We start from the raw sequence: 13,190 nt of genomic DNA on the forward strand, positions 1-13,190 counted from the left end.
TCATGATGGAAAATGCTCTCCAAATCCAGAAAAAAAAAAATTATTGAATCTAGATGCAGATCGAACCATACTATCTATTTCTATTTTTGTTGTTGTCATTTTTCTTTTTTGAGGTTTTTACTTTTTGCTGTGATTCTTCTCTCCTTACATGACTAATGCAGAAATATGTTTAATGTAATTTTACATATATAACCTACATCAGATTACTTGCTGTCTTGAGGAGGTGGGAGTGAGGGGAGGGATGGAGAAAAATTTGAAACTAGAAATCTTATAAAAACAAATGTTGAAAACTATCTCTAAATGTAACTGGAAAATAATAAAATAGTTATATGGATAAAAAAATATTAAAAAAAACATCCATCTCACTGAAACTCATGATATCACCTCTCAATGTCATGGTCCTCTTTGAGACAAAAGGACAAGCAACAGTATTCCCAAGTCTACACTCATTTTTAGTTTTGACTCCTAAATTATTAGTGTTTTAACCTTGACTCCTGGGTATTTACAATTTTTTCTGCCTGCTAGCAGTACATCTCGTCTTACCTGGAAACTCTGAATTTTGGAAATAACATTTCTAATAGTTTTGATTATGAGGATTTTTTTTCAGGAGCTGATAAGTGGATTCTTTCTATTTCTACTTTGCCCTCTGGCCATGGCATCTGGGTTTTTAATTTTGTTTTTAGTGTTTTTTTTTTGTTTTAGTTTTTTATTTGTTTGTTTGTTTTCTGCCGGACAATGAGGGACAAGTGATTTGCCAAGATTCCTACAGCTAGCAAGTGTCAAGTGTCTTAGGCTGGACTTGAACCCTGGTCCTCCCAAATCCAGGGCTGGTGCTTCATCCACTGTGCCACTTATCTTGAAAAATGATATAGAGATTCTTTTTCTGGCCATGGCACTTAAATAGTTAATAATTCTTAAATTTTCCCCTTAATTTATACACATCAATGGTTTTCCTATGAGATGTCTTACATTTTTCCCCATTTTTCTTATCATTTGACTTTGTTTTAATAATGAGATTTTTTGTCCCATGGGGTTAATGCATTCTTTCTTATACATTCTAATTTGTTTCTTGGATAAGCAACAAAAAACCTGGGCCAAGATATTAATTCATTTTCCAATTCTTTCTTCCATAGCCTTCATTTCTTTTCCATTTTTTCCTCTAGCACTTTCATTTCATTTATGGTTTACAAATTAACTTTTTAAAACATAGCTTGCTTCATTTCTTTTAGTAAATCAAGTTGAATTTGTAACCAAGCCTTGTTTTCCTTTGAGGCTTTGTTATAAGAATTTTTAGTGTCATTCTTTGCTATTTAGGCTATTTTCTACTAAATCTAGTTTGAACATATAATGCAGAGTGACTACCTCATAGTCTTTTCTATGACTATTGATATTATAATTTGTTTCATCTTTTCTGTAAAGCTAAAAAAATGTGATTTACATATGACTGATTTTTAATTGCAAAATTAAATTAATGTACACATTTAAAATTGATCAGATGTCTAATAACCCAAAACATAGTCATTTTAGTTTCTAAAGATATGTCTTGGGTGAAGTGTTTTCCTTTGTTCAAAAAGCACAAGTATGGATTAGCATCAGTAAAAATTGAGATTTCAGAGTTTCCTAGAGCTTCCTTCTCAAGCAATCCCCATTAAATTATCTGTATCCATTGAAACTTGGCCAATACAGGGGATATCAACAGATTAGACTGCATTTTTAACATATACATACATACATACATACATACATACATACATACATACATATATATGTATATATACACATACTACATATATATATAATTTTCTTTTCCCTAATTATATGTAAAACCAATTTTTAGCATCCATTTTAAAATTTTTGCATTTGAAATTCTCTTGCTCGCTTTCTCCCCACCCCTGCTTATGAACACAAGCAATTCAATATATGCTATACATGTGTAGTCAAGCAAAACATTTAAATATCAGGTTGTGAAAGAAAAGTGACAAAAAACATATGAAAATGAAACTCAAAAAATTTATGCTTCAGTCTGTATTCAGACACCATCAGTTCTTTCTATGGAGATGAACCACATTTTTCCTTTCTTCAGAGTTGTCTTGGATCATTGTATTCTTGAGAATAGCAAAGTCATTCACAGCTAATCGTCTTATAATATTGCTGTTACTTTGTATATAGTTCATCTCACTTTTCCTCACCTTATGTAAGTCTTTCCAAGTTTTTTTCTGAGAGCCTCCTGCTCATCATTTCTCATAACACAATAGTGTTCCATTATAATCTCATTTCAGGATTTGTTCATTCATTCCTCAATTGATAGGCATCTCCTCAATTTCAAGTTCTTTACACCAGAAAATGGCTGCCATAAATATTTTTGTACATATAAGTCCTTTTACTTTTTGTTTATTATCTCTTTTTGGATACTGAACTGGTAGTTGTATTACTAGGTCAAAGAGTATGCCTGGTTTTATAGATCCCTGGTCAAAGGTCCAAGGTGCTCTACAGAATGTTTGAATCAGTCCACAACTCCACCAACAGTACATTAATTTCCCATTTTCCCTTACAACATTTGTCATTTTCCTCTGCTGTGCTATTATCTAATTCAATAGGTATGATGTAGTACCCCATATTAGCCCTGACTTGCATCTTTGTTTTCAACATTAAGTCAAAGAACTTTTTTTCATATGGCTATAGAAAGCTTTGATTATTTCACTTGAAAATGCTATATGTTTTGATACTTTATCAATGGGGGAATGGCTCTTATCCTAATAAATTTGACTCAGTTCTCTATATGTTTGAGAAATAAGGCCATTGATAGACAAATTTGCTTCAAAATTTTTTCAGTTAACTATTGCTAAATGTATTTCCCTTCATCCTATGCCCTCCCCAAGACATTTACTCTTCTCCATCTCCTTTCATCCTGTCCCTTCTTAAAAGTGTTTTGCTTCTGACTGGCCCTTCCCCAATCTGCCCTCCTTTCTATCACCCCTCCCTCTTTATCCTGTTCCCCTCCTACTTTCCTCAAGGGTAAGATAAAATTCTATACCCAATTGAGTTTGTATGTTGTTATTCCCTCTTTGAGCCAATTTTGATGAGAGTAAGCTTCACCTATTCCCCAGAACCTACCTCATTTTCCGTTCCACTGTATAAAGTTTTTCTTGCTTCTATTATGTGAGATACTTTATCCCATTCTACCCCTACCTTTCCCTGTCTCCCAATGCAATCTTCTTTTATCCATTAATTTTATTTTTTAAAGATATCATACCTTCATATTCAACTCAGACCTCTGCTGTCTGTCTAAATATACTCCACTCAGCTGCCCTAACAATGAAAATGTTTTTATGAGTTACAAGTATCATCTTCCCGTGTAGGAATATAAACAATTTAACCTTTTAATATCCTTTATTATTTATTTTCCCTGTTTACCTGTTTATGCTTCTCTTAAGTCCTGTATTTGAAAATCAAATTTTCTATTCAGCTCAGGTCTTTTCATCAAGTATGCCTGAAAGTCCTCTCTTTCATTGAATTCCCATTTTTCTCCTGACAAATTACGATCAGTTTTGCTGAGTAGGTGATTCTTGGTTTTAATCCCAGTTCCTTTATGCTCCAGAATATCATATTCCACCCCCTTTGATAATTTAATGTAGAAGCTAATAAATCTTGTGTTATCCTGACTATGGCTCCACATTACTTGAATTGTTTCTTTCTGGCTGCTTGCAGTATTGTCTCCTTGACTGAAGAGCTCTGAAATTTGACAATATTCCTGAAAGTTTTCATTTTAAGATCTGTTTTAGAAGGTAATCAGTGTATTCTTTCAATTTCTCTTTTACCATCTCCTTCTAGAATATCAGGACAATTTTTCCTAACAATTTTTGGAAGATGATATCTAGGCTCTTTTTTTTTATTATAGCTTTCAGGTAGTCCAAAATTTTTCAAATTATCTCTCCTGGATATATTTTCAGTCAGTTGTTTTTCCAAGGAGTTATTTCATATTTTCTTCTATTTTTTCATTCTTTTGGTTTTACTTTATTTTTTCTTGATTACTCATATAATCATTATCTTATAGTTGCTCAATCCTAATTTTAAGGAGTCATTATCTTCAGATAGCTTTTGTACCTCTTTTTCCAAACTGCAAATTTGAATTTTCAAGGCATTCTTTTCCTCGTTGACTTTTTGTTCCTCTTTTACCTTTTGGCCTAGTCTGTTTTTAAGGTGTTATTTTCTTCAGTATTTTTTGTTTCTACTTTATAAAGCTGTTGGTTTTTTTTTTCATGATTTTCTTGCATCACTCTCATTTCTCCTTCCATTTTTTCCTCTACCAATCAGACTTTATTTTCAAAGTTCTTTTTGAGTGCCTCTATGCCCTGAGACTTATTCATATTTTTCTTGGAAGCTTTCAGTGTAGGAACTGTGACTTTATTATCTTCCTCTGAGGGTGTATTATGATCTTCTTTGTCATCATAGAAGCTGTCTATGGTCAGAATTTTTTGCTGTTTGCTCATTTTCTCAGCCTATTTCTTGACTTTTAATTCTTTGTTAATGTGGGACACTACTTCCAGGGTGGAGGGCCCACTGTCCCAAGCTTCAGGTGTTTTTGTACAGCTATTTTCTTTCTTTTTTAAATGTGGGACAATGAGGGTTAAGTGACTTGCCCAGGGTCACACAGCTAGTAAGTATTAAGTGTCTGAAGTTGGAGTTGAACTCAAGTCCTCCTGAATCCAGGGCCAGTGCTTTATCCATTGTACCACCTAGCTGCCCACCATATAGCTATTTTCAAAGATACTACTTGAAATTTCTAAGTTTTCAGGTCTCCCAAGATGGGATGACTTAAGGATAGGTAAGTTTACTATTCTCCTGGCCTGTGCTTTTGTCTGCAAGTGACCACAGGCCTTCTTTTCTGCCATGGTACTGTGAACAAAGACCCACTCCACTGTGGCTGCAAGTTCCAGTGTGCTTGTGCTCCTTCCCCACCTGCTACTGCTATTCAAGTCTGTGACCTGGATCCCAGTATGGGCAAAACAATATAGTCCTGTCTCAGTACTAGTAAAGAGATCCTTCTGGCCAGTTGTTCAACCACCTTACTGTCTGTGGGCTAAGTTCCAGAAGCAGTTGCTGTATCTGCTAATTCATAGGCTCCCAAGGCCTACTCCTGGTTTGCTGTGGCTGGGGTTCAGGTTGTACTTTTTGGGGTTTGCACTATGATGGGTTTCACTCTCACCCTGTACAACAGACCTTTCCTGCTGACCTTGTACGTTGTCTTTGGCTAGAAAATTATTTCACTCTAACCTCCTGTGGGTTCTGCTGCTCCAGGAATTGTGTTATAGCATTCTTTGAAGGTATTTGGAGGTGTCTTGGGGTGAACTCAGGCAAGTCAGTGCCTTTCCTCTGACATCTTTGCTCTGTCCTGTAAGGATTTAATTGTGATTTGGGGTTTTCAGAACCCTATCTTTGTTTTATTATCTTCAGACTAAAAAAAAAAATAAGTTTGAAAATCCTAAGAGAAGATGGGTGTGTACTTTAAGAGATAATTGAATGAACAAGAGTAACTCTGACCACAGGGAACATTTATTGAGTCAAAGTATCAAATTAAGTAACCAATAGCTCCCCCACACCCACATGGGCTTGGCCAGATTATAATGGGGACAGCCCATGTGGGTGTGCTAAGCCAATTGGAGACTCAGCATGACTAAGAACTGCCCCTTCCTGTGGGAGAGACTGTTAGAGGCAGTTAGAGGGAAGGGAGAGTGTTCTGAGAGAAACGGGGAAGGAAGGCAGACAGTTAGAGGAGCTGCTGTTGTTTGACCATCAACAGAAACAGAAGAGACAACAGAACTAATTCTCCTAAAGCTACAGATTTTGGGTGTTGGTGAGTTTGTGTTTTTTAGGTAAAGCTAGCTCTTTGGAGCTATCTGGGCTGGAGGCAGGTTTGGGGTTCCTGGGGCCTTTTTGCCCTAGAGATTTAGATTCCCTAGCTCTGTTAACCTCACTTGTGTTTTGAACTTGTTCCCATTGATAAACTTTTTTTGTTTTTTGAAAGAGTCTGTTTCCTTTCTTACCACAATACTATGGCAAGCTGCCCACTTAACTCTTCCCATACTAAATTTGGCCCTTAAAGCCCTGAATTTTGTTTTTGAAAAAATGACAAAATGAAAGTTATTTCCAGGGCAATACACAAAGTATTTTTTTTTTGTAAATAACATTTATACGTATAACACAGATAACAACCCAAGAAAAACTATAAAACCATATGAACTAATCCATAGATTTTGTATCATGCCAATCAAATGATCAAAGTTTATACTTTACAAAGATAGATGAAATAATAAAATGTATTTGAAAAAAGCAAGAATATCTACATAAGCAATGAAAAACACAGATAAAGAAGGAACAGAGGAATAAAGAAGGAATAATCTTCTAGTATATACCAAGATAAGTTGCAAATGGGTACATGACTGAAAAAAGTATAATCATAAAAACAAATTAAAATAACAAAAAATAAATTACCTGTATCTGCATAAAAGAAGAGTACATGTCTAAACAATTGATAAAGTGTGTCACAGAAGAAAAAGTTGATAAATTTAATTACTTAAAATTTAAAAAGTTTTAGCATGAACAATATTGATGGAAATAAAATTAGAAGAAAAACAAGAAAAAGTGTGTGTGTGTTGGGGGGGGGGGATTTCATGGCAATTTTCCCAGATAAAAGTCTCCTTTGTAAATATATAAATGAATCAAATTTATAAGAATATGAGCTATTCCCTAATTGCTAAATAGTAAAAAATATGAAAAAGCAGTTTTCAGAGGAATAAATCAAATTGATGTGAAGCATATATATATATATATATATATATATGAAGAAATGTTGTAAATTGCTATTATTAGAGAAAGAAAAAGTAAAATAACTAAAATGCTCACTTCAAACATATAAAATTTACAAACTTGATAAAAAAAGAGAAAAATGAGAAATGCTGGAGGGTCTGTGAGAAAACAGGTACATTAATGCATTCTTAGTGGAGCTATGAACTGCCTAACCATTCTGGAAAGCAATTTCAAACTATTTCCCCAAAGCTATTAAACTATGCATTTTGACTCAACAATGCCACTACTAGGCTTATATCACAGAGATCAAGAAAGTTAAAAAAAAAATCCCCCTTTTTTTCTGAGTAATTGAAAGCAAGCAGAACAGTTTGTTTTCCTGGTTTCTTCTTTCTTTCTTTCTTTCTTTCTTTCTTTCTTTCTTTCTTTCTTTCTTTCTTTCTTTCTTTCTTTCTTTCTTCCTTCCTTCCTTCCTTCCTCCTGTCCTTCCCTCCATCTCTCCTCCTCCTCCTCTTCCTCTTTCTGCTTCTCCTCCTACTTCCTCTTCCTCTTCCACTTCCTCTTCCTCTTCCTCCTCTTCCTCCTGAGTCCAAGGCTGGTGTTCTATCCACTGCAACACCTAGCTGCCCCAAGAAGAGGTTATATTGAAGAGATGTTGCAAAGGTAAAATCTATAGGCCTTGGCAATGAATTAGATATTGACGGTGAAAGATAGCAAGGAGTCCAAGACAACTTCACTGCTTTTCTCTATAGTAAGAACCTGTGTGAGACCTCTTGTTTTGGGTGGTTGGGAAAAGGAGGTCTCAAAGGTAACAAGGTATCAATAATCAATCCCTAAGATATTAATTCTATTGAATTTTAAACAATCAGGCTGCAAATATAGGAGGTTAAATTATCTATACTTCTTTTTATGAACCATCAGAGAAGTTTATCATTACCTACTATGCAGGACTCAGGAAACCAGAATTATAATCATGCTTTTGCCACTAACTATCTATATGACAGTAATTCTGTCACCTCTCCTCACTAAGACCCAGTTTTTGTATTTGTAACCTGGCAGGGGGAGTGGGGATAGATCCAATATTTTCTAAGTCATATTCTAGCTTAAAGAATTTTATTTTCCATTCATAATAACTTTCTAATAATAGTAGTATATATTATATAAAAACAATAGCATAGCTTTGATATATGTAACATTTTAAAGTTTGTAAAGTGTTTCTAAATATGTATGTGTATATCTATATCTATTTCTACACATGCATATCTGTATGCATATGCATATATACCTATGCATAAATATGCATATATGTGTATGTGCAAACAGTCTCAGAGTAGATGCTTGGCATTTCTTGTGTGGAATTATGTTCAACTGAACATTTATTCAACAAACTGTATTAACTAACTACTGTGGAAAGAATGCTGGGCTAGGTACTAGAAATGAGACTATGTATCTGTAAGACATAGTCATTCCTGGGTCTCCCCCAAGCCTGACCCACTTCCTTCCCCTTCCCTGTCCTGTCCTCACCATAGCAAACTATCTCATCAGCAGGGGCACTTGTTACATTCCGGAAGATGGGTTCATAGCACACCAACTCTTCAACTAGAGAGGTGGGCTCATGTACAATGACTTCCTTATCATACCGGCTACGAAGACTTCACAGCAGATCAAGTAGACTTGACTTCAGAACTTACCAAGAACATAACACTCACTTCCAGGGGTGAAGCCAAGATGGTGGAGGAAAAACATTAAACACACAGAGCTCCTGACAAAATTAGCCAGCAAAAAACACAAAAAGACACTGAGATTATTTTCCAGATTAAAGGGGGCCATACTGGGCTGCTAGCAGAATCTAACACCCAACCCCCATCACGCCAACACAGACCCCAAATGCTACACAAGGGGAATTTATCCACAGGCCCCTGAATCAACTGCAGTATCAGTGTCTTCTGGAATTAAGCTTACCATCAGGTTAGAGGGCTGAACAGCTGGCCTGGGAGGTTGAAAACACAGGGGTGTCTGTGGTAACTGAGGAGGAGTTCAGATATCCCACCCCAGCAGGGAACCAGGAAGAAATCTTGAGCAGTGGGTGGCCCAGGTTGGGGAGGGGTACAGGTTCATCAAAGCTGAAATCCACCACAGCACTCTGATGGCTGGTTAACTAGCAAGTTGGCTTGAGGTTACCTTCGGACCAGAGAACAGGCCAGGTGAGGGAAAAAACCTGCCCTCCCTCAAACCAAAATACCTGGGACCTTCTAAAGTTTAACAGAGTGTACCTTGCAAGTTGGGCCCCATCATAAGAGGGAGCTAAAGGTCAAATAAAAAACTGCAAGATGAGCAAACAAATAAAGTTGTGAATTATTGAAAGTTTCTTCCTAGATAAGGAAGATCGAGGTGCACCCTCAAAAGAGGAGAACAACCTCAGGGCCCCTACATCCAAAGTTCAAAAATAAATATGAATTGGTCGCAGGCCATGGAAGCACTCAAAAGAGGCTTTGAAGAGAAAGTAGGAGAGATAGAAGGAAGATTTAGAGGTAGAGGAAAGAATGGAAAGAGAAACGAGAGCAATACACGAGAGCTATGAGAAAAAAGCCAACCACTTGAAAAGCCAAATGGAAAAGGAGATAAAAAAAGTTGTCTGATGAAAAGTATTGCCTAAGAACTGGGAGTGAACAAATGGAAGCTAGTGACTTTATGAGAAACCAGGACACAGTAAAGCAAATCCAAATGAACAACAACAACAAAAAAAAAAAAACAATAGAGGTTAATATGAAATATCAACTTGAAAAAACAACTGACCTAGAAAATAGATCTAGGATAGATAATTTGAACATTATTGGACTACCTAAAAACCATGACCAAAATAAGAGTTTAGATAGCATCTTCCAAGAGATTGTCAGTGAAAATTGCCCTGATATTCTAGAAGCAGAATGCAAAATAGAAATTAAAAGAATCTACCAATCCTGAAAGAGATCCCAAAAGGAAAACCTCTGGGAATATTATAGCCAAGTTCCAGAGCTCCCAGGTCAAGGAGAAAATATTGCAAGAAGCAAGAAAAAGGGAATTCAAATACTGTGGAGCTCCAATAAGGCTAAAGCAAGATCTAATAGCATCTACATTAAAGAACTGGAGGTCATGGAATATGTTATTCCAGAGGGCAAAGGAACTGGGACTACAGACAAGAATCACCTACCCAGTAAATCTAATTATAAATTTTCAGAGGAAAAAATGGGACTTCAATGAAAAAGAGGACTTTTAGGCATTTCTGATGAAAAGACTTGAACTGAATAGAAAATTTGACTTTCGAATATAAGACCCTGAAGAAGCATGAAAAACTAAACAGGAAAAAGACTTTATGAGGGATATTAAAAGATCAAACTGTATATATTACTACATGGGAAGTTAATACTTTGAACTCATAAGAATTTTCTCAGTAAGAAATTCACAGAAGACACAGGTCAGAACTTAATAGGAAAGGTTGATATCTGTAAAGCATTTATATTTTGTTCTTTATGTGGCAAAGAGGGTGGGGTGTCATGTCTGGGGCTAGATTTGGAATCGGGGCCTCCTGGGTGCTTTGTCCACTGTGCCACCTAACTAACCCATGATGACATCATGGGGTTGAGGGGTAGGAAGAATAGACTGGGGAATTGGGAAGGGGAGAGATGGTCTGGGGAGAGGAAGTTCACATGAAGGAAATGAGAAAAAAATTATGGAGGGGAGGGTAAGAGGGGGAAGGAGTTGGGGAGTGAGTGAACCTTAATATCATCGGAATTAGCTCAAAGAGGGAATAACATACATACTCAAGTGGGTATAGCAATATATTTTTGCCCTGAGGGAAATTGGGAGGGGAGGGAGATAAGGGGGGTGAGAAGAGAGGAAGGAGGGAAGGGGAGATTGGGAGAGAAAGCAGTAAAAAGGAAAACACTTTTGAGGAAGGTGAAGATGTTCTGCATAACTACATAAGTATGACATTGAATTGCTTGATTTCATAGGGAGGATTGAGGAGGGAGGGAGAAAGAAAAATTTAGAACACAGTATTAGCTAAAAGACATTAATTTCATCAGACTGGGCTCAAGAAGGGAATAACATTCACACCCAATTGAGAGCAGTAATCTATTTAATCCTACAGGAAAGTAGGAGGGGAAGAGGATAAGGAGGGAAGGGTGAAAAAAAGGGAGTGCAGACTGGGGGAGGGAACAGTCAGAAGTAAAACACTTTTGAAGAGGAATAGGGCAAAAGAAGATAGAAAATAGAGGAAATATTATGGGAAGGGAATAGGATGGAGGGAAATAGTTATGATGATTGATTATAATCACAAAATCTATGGTACCTACTTTGCTGGGCTATTATGAAGAAAATTATTTGTCAAGTTTAAGGTACTTTATACAGGTTATGATAAACAGGGTACTATCAGAAAAACATGGAAAGACCTACATGAACTGAAGCAGAGTGAAATGTATTGTATACAAAATTACAGCAATAGTGTAAGATGATCTGCTGGGAAGCATGTGGGTATTTTCAACAAGGCATTGATCCAAAATAACACTGAAGGACTTATGAAAATTGCAACCCATCTACAGAGAAAGTCCTGATGGTATCTAAAAACAGATGGAAACACATTTAATTTTTTTCTTTGACAATTCTTTAATCTGAAGTTTTGTTTTTTAACTGTTTTCTCTCACAACCTATTTAATGTGGTAATGTTTTCCATCACTACTCAAGCATAACTTAAAAAAAAAGAAGATAACCATCAAGACCCCACTTGTTTCATCCCCAATGGACACAGTCACTGAAGCTGGGATGGCTATTGCTATGGCACTGACAGGAGGTATTGGGTTTATCCATCACAACTGCACCCCAGAATTCCAGGCCAATGGAGTGCGCAAAATAAAGAAATATGAGCAGGGCTTTATCACTGACCCTGTGATCCTGAGCACTAAAGATGGAGTCAGAGATGTGTTTCAAGCCAAGGCAAAGAATGGCTTCTGTGGAAACCCAATTACAGACTGTGGCAATATGGGCAGCCGACTGGTGGGCGTTATCTTCTTGTGACATCAACTTTCTTAAGGAAGAGGAACATGACCATTTTCTGGGCAAGATCCTGACTAGGCGGGAGGACCTAGTGGTGGCTCCTGCAGGAGTCACACTAAATGAAGCCAATGAAATCTTACAATGGAGCAAGAAAGGGAAGCTCCCCATTGTGAATGAGAATGACAAGCTAGTAGCTATCATTGCCCGCACAGACCTGAAGAAGAATTGGGGCTACCCTCTGCCATCAGCACCCATGAGGACAATAAATATCAGCTTGATCTGGTGGCCCAGGCTGGTGTTGATGTGGTCATGCTGGACTCTTCTGAAAGGAAATTCCATTTTTCAAATTAACTTGATCAAGTACATCAAGCAGAAATACAACAACCTCCAGGTTATTGGTGGCAATGTGGTGACAGATGCATAGGCAAAAAATCTCATTGATGCTGGAGTGGATGCTTTGAGGTTTGGCATGGGCAGTGGCTCCATATGCATTACACAGGAAGTGCTGGAATGTGGGTGGCCTCAGGCAACAGCTGACCACAAGGTGTCAGAATATGTATGGTGCTTTGGTATCCCCATCATTGCTCATGGTGGCATCCAAAATGTGGGCCACATTGCCAAAGCACTTGCCCTTGGAGCTTACACAATGATGATGGGGTCTATGTTGGTGGCCACCACAGAGGCCCCAGGAGAGTACTTCTTCTCTGATGGAATCCTCCTAAAGAAATACCGGGGGATGGGCTCCCTCAATGCCATGGACAAGAACCTCAGGAGCCAGAACCATTACTTCAGTGAAGCAGATAAAATCCAGGTGGCTTAAGGGTTGTCCAGGGCTATGCAGGACAAATGGTCCATCCACAAATTTGTGCCCTACTTGATTGCTGGCATCTAGCACTCCTGCCAAGATATTGGTGCCAAGAGTCTAACAAGTCAGAGCCATGACGTACTCAGGGGAGCTGAAATTTGAGAAGAGGATGTCATCCACTCAGGTGGAAGGTGGTGTCCATGGACTCCATTCCTATGAGAAGCAGGTCTTCTGAGAAGTGGCCTTGTTTGCTTTTACTGCCTCTCACCTCTCCCTCTAGGTTTTTCAATGAAATGCTGGATATAGAAAAAAAAAGACATAGTCTTTCCTTCCTTGGAATTTACAGCCTAATTGGGCAATAAAACACAAATATAGAAAGCTATACAAAACACCATATGAAAAAGGAGCTGCAAAATGAATGCTATAGTATATGTATAAGTACACAAGGAGGACTTCATATAAATGGTAAAATGGTTAATGACTTTATGACCTGTCACATTTTCTTTTTACTGGTGTTTTATTATTTTCATTGACCCATCAGTCATAGTTA

The 13,190-nt window shown here is 37.2% G+C and overlaps 1 pseudogene; it reads left to right on the plus strand.

The window, feature by feature from the left end:
* The first annotated feature begins 7,456 nt into the window (after positions 1 to 7,456).
* Positions 7,457 to 12,875, plus strand: LOC122738581 (annotated as a pseudogene).
* Positions 12,876 to 13,190: the final 315 nt, after the last annotated feature.

Source organism: Dromiciops gliroides, chromosome 2 (assembly GCF_019393635.1).
Source record: "Dromiciops gliroides isolate mDroGli1 chromosome 2, mDroGli1.pri, whole genome shotgun sequence".
Taxonomy (NCBI): Eukaryota; Metazoa; Chordata; class Mammalia; order Microbiotheria; family Microbiotheriidae; genus Dromiciops; species Dromiciops gliroides.